Raw genomic sequence first — 8,308 nt, 5'->3', positions numbered from 1 at the left:
TCTCTCTCTCAGCAACCTTCAATGCTGTAGTGCTAGTCAATAAGACCTGGTATGGTCCTTCCCATCTGTCAATAAGGCAACCTGAGCGTAGAAAATTTCGTATCATTACATAATCCCCAGGTTCAATGTCATGACAATTACTATCAGGTAGATCAGGAATCACCAACTTTAGATTATCATTTTGATTCCTTAACTGTTTACTCATGTTAATCAAGTACTTTACAGTTACTTCATTGTTACATTTCAAATCATCCTGAGGGTTAATCATGACATGCGGTTGTCGACCAAATAAGATTTCAAAGGGGGACAGATTAAGAGAGGACCTGGGAGTGGTTCTGATACTGTACAATACAATGGGTAAAGCTTCTGGCCATGTCAATCCTGTCTCTGCCATCACTTTACTCAATTTATTTTTAATAGTGCTGTTCACTCTTTCGACCTTCGCACTCGCCTGTGGACGGTACGGAGTGTGCAGCTTGCTATCAATTCCCATCAACTTACACATTCCTTGAAAGACATCACCTGTAAAATGGGTACCCCTATCACTTTCGATTATTCTAGGGATACCATATCTACATACAAATTCCTGCACAATTTTCTTAGCTGTAAACATAGCGGTATTTGTAGCTGCAGGAAATGCTTCGACCCAATTCGAGAAAACATCTATACAAACAAGTACATATTTCAAATTCCGACAAGGGGGTAATTGAATGAAGTCAATTTGTATTACCTGGAAAGGGCCGCCGGCAGGTGGGATATGGGATGGTTCTGTAGGTATTGCCTTTCCAATATTCTTTCTCAGACAGGTAAGGCATGACATTGCTCTTTTACTCGCATGAGAGGAGAATCCTGGGGCGCACCAATAGGCTCTTACCAATTTGCACATTCCCTCCTTGCCTAGATGAGTCAGCCCGTGAGCTGCTTCAGCCAGACATGGAAGATATGCTCTGGGGGCCACTGGTTTACCATGTCCATCCGTCCAGAGTCCTGAGGACTCTTGGCCACATCCCTTTGCCTTCCAGACTGCCTTTTCCTGTGTGGAACACAAATTTTGCATTTTACACAACTTCTGTGTGTTGATGGTATTGAATACCATCAGTTGTGTGGTGTCTGTCTGTATGGGGGTAGCAGCTGCTAACTTAGCAGCTTCGTCTGCTCGGCTGTTACCAAGTGATACCGGGTCTTGGCTATATGTGTGTGCTTTACATTTGATAACAGCCACTCTGTCGGGTTCCTGTATCGCTGTTAGAAGCCTTTTGATGTGAGCTGCATGCGCTACCGGTGTACCAGCTGCCGTCATGAAATTTCTGAGGCGCCATAGGGCTCCGAAATCATGGACTACCCCGAATGCGTATCTAGAATCGGTGTAGATATTGGCTGACTTACCCTTAGCCAATTCACATGCTCTGGTTAGGGCGACCAGTTCAGCAACCTGGGCTGAGTGAGGTGGGCCTAGCGGTTCCGCTTCTATGGTGTCTTGGTCATCTACGACTGCGTATCCAGTACACAAGTCTCCCGAGTCTGACTGTCTGTGACAACTACCGTCCGTGTAGAACGTGAGTTCTGCATCTTCCAGTGGGTTGTCACTGATGTCAGGCCTTGCGGTAAAATTTTGGGTCAAATATTCCATACAATCATGTGTATCTTCCTTTGTATTAAATCCTCCTTCCCCAGCACTCTCACCTTCCACCCTTTGTGCCTGACCAGGCACACCTGGGAGATATGTTGCAGGATTTAATGCACTGCATCTCCTTATGGTGATGTTTACGGGGGCCATTAGTGCTAATTCCCATCTTGTAAACCTCGCTGATGAGACGTGTCTGGTTTGGGCAGAATTCAATAAGGCTGATACCGCATGTGGCGTATGGATTGTGAGGTTGTGGCCTAGCACGACATCTTCGCTTTTTGTCACTAGCAATGCTATCGCAGCAACGCTTCGCAAGCATGTGGGGAGGGATCGCGCTACCGTATCTAGCTGAGCGCTGTAGTATGCAACTGGCCTGCTGGCATCACCGTGTTTTTGGGTTAGTACGCCTGCCGCGCAACCAGCACTTTCTGTTCCGTATAGTTCAAAGGGTTTCCCATAGTCTGGCATACCTAGTGCTGGTGCCTGCGTTAGGCACTGTTTGAGTCTCTCAAATGCTGTTTCGGACTCGTCTGTATGCGAAATCCTATCAGGTTTGTTCGAGGAGACCATTTCCTGCAAAGGTAACGCTAAAATGGAAAACCCTGGGATCCAATTACGGCAATACCCACACATTCCTAAAAACGTTCTGATCTGTTGCTGGGTTTGTGGCAGGGTCATGTCTCTAATTGCTTGGATTCTATCAGCGGTCAGGTGTCTCAGTCCTTGTGTTAGACAGTGTCCCAAATATTTTACCTTAGTTTGGCATAATTGCAACTTGTCTTTGGACACCTTGTGTCCGGTGTCTGAAAGATGAAACAGGAGCTGTTTCGTATCCTTCAGAGATGCTTCCAGTGAATCTGAACACAGTAATAAATCGTCCACATACTGTATCAATACTGATCCACTGTCTGGTTGGAAAGACTGTAAACAATCATGCAAAGCCTGAGAAAATATACTTGGACTATCTATGAAACCTTGGGGCAATCGAGTCCACGTGTATTGGACTCCTCTGTATGTGAATGCAAACAAATATTGGCTGTCAGGGTGCAGAGGTACCGAAAAGAAAGCGGAGCAGAGGTCAATAACAGTGAAAAATTTGGCAGTGGGAGGGATTTGCATTAGGATGACAGCTGGATTTGGCACTACGGGGAACTGACTCTCAACTATTTTGTTAATCCCCCTTAGATCCTGCACTAGCCTGTAACCCCTCCCCCCACTCTTCTTAACAGGGAAGATGGGACTATTGGCAGTGCTGGACGTTCTTACCAGAATGCCCTGTTGTAGCAAGCGCTCTATTACTGGGTAAACTCCTAACTCCACCTCTGGCTTCAGAGGATACTGTGGGATTTTTGGAGCTATCCTACCATCTTTTACTTGTACAACTACTGGAGCTACGTTTGCCATTAATCCAGTGTCCTGTCCGTCTTTTGTCCAAAGTGACTCTGGTATCTGAGATGTCATTTCTTCTACTTGGGATGGATTCCTATTTGTCATAATGGTATGTGACATTAATTTTGATGGGGAGTCTAACATGTCTCGCACTTCCTGAGCGTGATTCTCAGGTATGTCCAAGAATACATCTTCAGGAGTACAATAAATGACGCACCCCATTTTACACAGTAAGTCTCTTCCCAGGAGATTGGTTGGTGCCGATGCAGCCAGCAAAAAGGAATGCTTGGTATGCAAAGGCCCTATTGTAATCTCGGCTGGTTTGCTAACAGGGTAGTGCTGGACTACTCCTGTTACTCCCATAGCTGGAATTGTCCTACCAGTGGTCCTCATGCCCACTGTCGAATTTATCACTGACTTGGCCGCCCCTGTGTCTACAAGAAAGTTTAAAGTTTTACCAGCTACATTAATTGCGACCTCGGGTTCACTTTCAAGGTTGGCAATCAATTTCACTGGCTGCAGATTACAGGTATGGCCACACCCCTATTGGGTATGGTGACCTCCCTGAATCCCGCTGGCAGCAACTATTTGTGAGGGAGATAGTTGGGAACTACCAGAGGCATGCCAGTCTCTGTTTGGGGGATATCTTTTTGTTTCCCCTGTATGTGGCTCATAACTCCGTTTCTGCGGACCTTGCTCCCAATGTCGTGTGTTGTGTCGTTGTTTAGGGGGTTGGTATGATCTTTGCGAATTTTTCGCTCTACAGTCTCGTGCATAGTGTCCCTGTCTTTGACAAGAATAACATGTTATCATAGTTGACTTACCCACAGGGTTGGATGGTACATACGCAGGCTGCTTTGTGGTCAGAGCCTGTATACTTACTGACATTAGCTTATCACTCTGCGACTCCCTGTGTCTGGTGATGTTTCGGTCGTGATCAATAGCAGCCTCTCTCAAAGTGGACACTGACAGACCTCGCCAACATGGTTGCGTGGTCTGTACCCTTGCCTTTAATGTTTCCTTCAAACCATCCATTAGTACAGATACTGCTACTTCTCGATGGTTTGGATTTGTCCTAATGTCCTCTATACCAGTGTACTTTGCCATTTCTAATAGTGCCCGGTGAAAATATTCTGCAGCTGTTTCTGACTCTTTTTGTTTAATGGAAAATATTTTGTTCCATTTAACGACTGCTGGGAAATGCTCCTTTAACTGTAAGTTTATCCTTCTTACGTTATCTTTGTTGTACACATCTGTAAGAGGTACATCCAGATCTAGTCCACAATCAGCTAAAAATTGAGCTGAGTCGACATTGGAGGGTAAACAAGCTTTTAGCAATATCTGCCAATCTTTATTATTGGGCTCTAAAGTGTTTCCTAAGTCTGTGATGTATTTTTGGCTGGCAACTAAATCTTTTCTAGGGTCAGGGAATTCAGACACTATGGTCCTTAATTCCATTCGGGAAAATGGGCTGTACATGGCAATGTTCCTAATGGGAGTGGCTCCTGATACATCTGTTTTCCCATTGGGAACTGCTATTACCCTAACAGGAGTAATTCTAACAACCTCATTCTGTGTAGATTCTACAGCTTGTGGTGAAATAGTCTCAGCATAATGCATGGTGCCGTACTTACCAGTTGATACGACCTCACCTATCCCTCCGCTAGGGGCCTTTACTAATCTCGTGGGTGTTGCTGTGCCTACTGTGGTCTCTGCTATGGTGGCTGCTAGAGAGAGCGCTGAAATCGTTGTCGCTTCGTCCTCTTGATCACACTCCTGAGGAAAGTTCAAAACAGGGTACAACTTGCACGGGTTAATACTTGCATGGGTTAATGGGTTAACATTATCATTAACATTTACACAGTTACTAAGTGATTTTGTGTTACACCTTAGTGCGTCTTTCTCCGTAATCAACTTCTCTCCTGATATATATGGTGGCGGCGGGGCCGCGGCAATCAGTTTTCTGTTAGAGCCAGATCCCGCCGCCTGAGCCAAACCTCTCTGTATCTCACCTTCCTGTTGCCACAACTGTAAATAATCATAATGCTGAACTCGTCTCTTTGTTGATTTTATGAGACATATCCTCCTCCTTAAATTTTGTAACACCTCTGGGCTGAAGCTACCTATTCTTGGGAATTTCTCCCGGTCTTGTACCGTCATTCTCTCCCATTCATCACATAAAACCTCTGTGTGACTTCCATATTTCTCACACATGATATACCTGGCCGACCCAATTGGTCGGACCACTGAATCAACCCGAACCGAGGTTGATCGCCCCCTACCTGAACAACTGGCCCCCATAACTCTGCAGGCGTTGCTTGCTCTACCTCTGATCTCTATATCAAGGTCTTCAGCGAACCCTTACAGAAAACCAGATTGTTCACAATAGGCTGACGGTGGCGGTTTACCGAGTACCCCACTCACTCGCCCACGCCGACCAATGCGACCTGATCACACCGATATGGTGCTGGCGCACTCGACCCAGGGCACCTATAAAAACCGTTGTTTACTGGAACATGCGAGGGTTATCCGCAGAACACTTACTCTTTCCAGTAAAGGTGAGGTTTGTCAGATAGTTCCTGAGTGACCAGCGAACTTCCCTTCTTGAAAAATAAAAAATTACACAAATCACGTCAGAATGTACAAATAGCGTTTGTGACCCCTTTACTCTAATGGTACTAGGTCAGATTACTAACTACTGTACACAATTACGTGCGGTCCAGTCGTTCAGTACACAAACAACTAAGCTTGTGTACGGAAAGACCAATGGAATCGAAACTTACGACTGCGAATTCCTTCAGCCAGAGCTTGTACGGCCTATATGGGTCTTGCACCAACCCTTCTTTTGGTGTTGTGCCTCTGAACTGTATAGCGGACTTCCCTGTTTACTGTACCTGGACCTGCTGGTCTACTATGACCTCCTGGTCTTGTTCTGTACGACCTCCTGGTCTGACCTCCTGGTCTTGTTCTATACTGGTCCGCTATACTCTAATGCTCAAATATTATGTTTAACCAAGGATGCCTCCCTAGCCACCGTGCACGTCACTTACACGCGTGTACCTCACGAGTACTCGACTTTTCTTGTGGTTCAACCTTTAAGTTATATAAACTTATGTAATACAAAAACACTCACTCATCACATGTACACTTTTGCTTCTATTTCTATTTCTGCGCAGAAATTTTTCTTTAGCCCAGCTGTGTTACCAATTAGGAGCAGGATCTGTTAATTTAAATTTTGGATTTCCAAAAATAGACTTGCGTTATTTATCGCCTGTGGCGCTATTTACCGCTTTGCGTTACTTATCGCGTTGCGTTAAAAATCAACTTATCGTGACTTGAGCTACGTGGGCGTAACCGGACGCTCCGTTGCGTAATGTACGCTGCGTGCGTCTGCCTTTGGATTGCGTACACAAGTCTTTTGTTAGGGACACGTGTACGCAAAGCAAAGATCCACCGTAACACAATTTATATTTTTATCAATGTAGATGATCCCTGGTCATCTACCACACAACACACTGACTTCGCCTTATCTCCCAGGCAAAACTGTGTGTTTGTCTATCTTTTAACTATATTACTTTTACTCTTAAACTATGAAATAACAGCAAATCTCTTTTGGCACTTTTTTTTTTTATCAACTATAAAACTGGCAGACAGGAGAATGATATACGAAAATGAAACGGAAATGCAGATATATATGTGTGCGTGCGTATGTACGCAAGACAGAAGAATAAACAGTTTTAAAAGACACTAGCGTTTTGTTCTTACCTCCGGTTCCCGGATTCCTTCAGCACTCTTTTATCTAAGCGAAGCAGACGCTTATCCCGTCAGCACTACGAGACAACCTCCCGCCCTTTGCTGAGGGATAATGTCTGCTGATCTACCTAGTGCAGATATGTGAAGGACAGGACGAGCCGCCAATTGATAAAGCTAAATATTTATCGTGTATATAACCCTTTATGAGGTCTAAGAACACTGTACGCTATCTACGTAAGAAGTACCGTAAGGGTACGCAAGTTGCGTATCGATCGCTTAGCCGTGATCGAGACGCTCAGGCGTCACGTTCACTCACGGCCAAGTGATCGCAGGCAGGCAGACTATTGGCTGTTGACTTATCGTAATGATTCGCTATAGCGTAGCGGCGCTCGGGACCACGAGGAGATCACCAGCGATGCAGACGCTCACAACGTTAAACCTTTATATCTATACCTTTAGCAATGGAATACACAGCAAACCTTAATGTAGAGACAAAGTGTAAGTGCAACCTTGTGTAACCTGATTAACTACAAAGCTGCTTGAGCGTCACCGATGCTCAGGGAATACTTAACACTATAAAGAATACACAGATACCTGGGCTTAGGGTCCGAAACCTATTATGTGTATTATGACTATTATACTTGCAAAAGGAATCACAGTACAAAGCATACACTACAATATAACATAAACCAACTAACCAGATAACTACGCAGGAAATACAATACAATACAATACAATAAAGGGAAAATAAGAGAGAGATAGAGGAGGGAGAGAGATGGCTCACAGTAAGACAATATGATTACGGAGAGAACTTACGCACAAGGGGAACGATCGCATGCGCCTCGATATCCAGCTCCCGATTATCAGCAATGAGAACCGTTGAAGAGAGTGCAGTTGGATATGGTCGGCCTGCTATTTATGCCCCACACACAATACAATTCAATGGTCCCTACAATCTCATTGTTCATTGGACACAGGAATTCGGCTTCGCATTATAACAAAAGGTCATAGGTTGATTCATACAGGTGGGCTGTGACTATTTCCAACTGCTCAGGTGGGAGGGAAACTGGGTTTCCCGCCGCATGGGTAATAAAGTGCAAATAAAGTAAATGTTCATAAACTTCTTATGTCCATAACTATTCGCACGAGCGATTGATCTGCTTCAAACCAACACCGGAATATTTCTAATTAAATATTCTTCCGATGGATACTAAACACCACTGTATTACTCCTATCTGACCCTTCGTATCAAACAAAGAGGGATTCCTCTGTTCATAAATATTCTATATTAACCAAACTTTCAGAATCTATCAAAGGGACCATGATCTACAAAATACATTATTAGTGAAAATATGTAATGATTGAGTCGCACGCTATGATCGCATAAACTCTACCGTAAATACGCATACCATGCGCCTGCGGGTGCCCGCGACTGTGAGTATGCGCACGTACGGGAGAGCGTACGCATGCGCAGCACGGACCTGTGTGAGGTGCAAATATGGCAGTGTGTATAGAGATATTTTTCTGACTTTGACACAT

Source organism: Pseudophryne corroboree, chromosome 4 (genome assembly GCF_028390025.1).
Source record: "Pseudophryne corroboree isolate aPseCor3 chromosome 4, aPseCor3.hap2, whole genome shotgun sequence".
Classification (NCBI taxonomy): Eukaryota; Metazoa; Chordata; class Amphibia; order Anura; family Myobatrachidae; genus Pseudophryne; species Pseudophryne corroboree.
The sequence above is the reverse complement of the archived record's forward strand: the minus strand, read 5'-3'. Positions refer to the sequence as shown.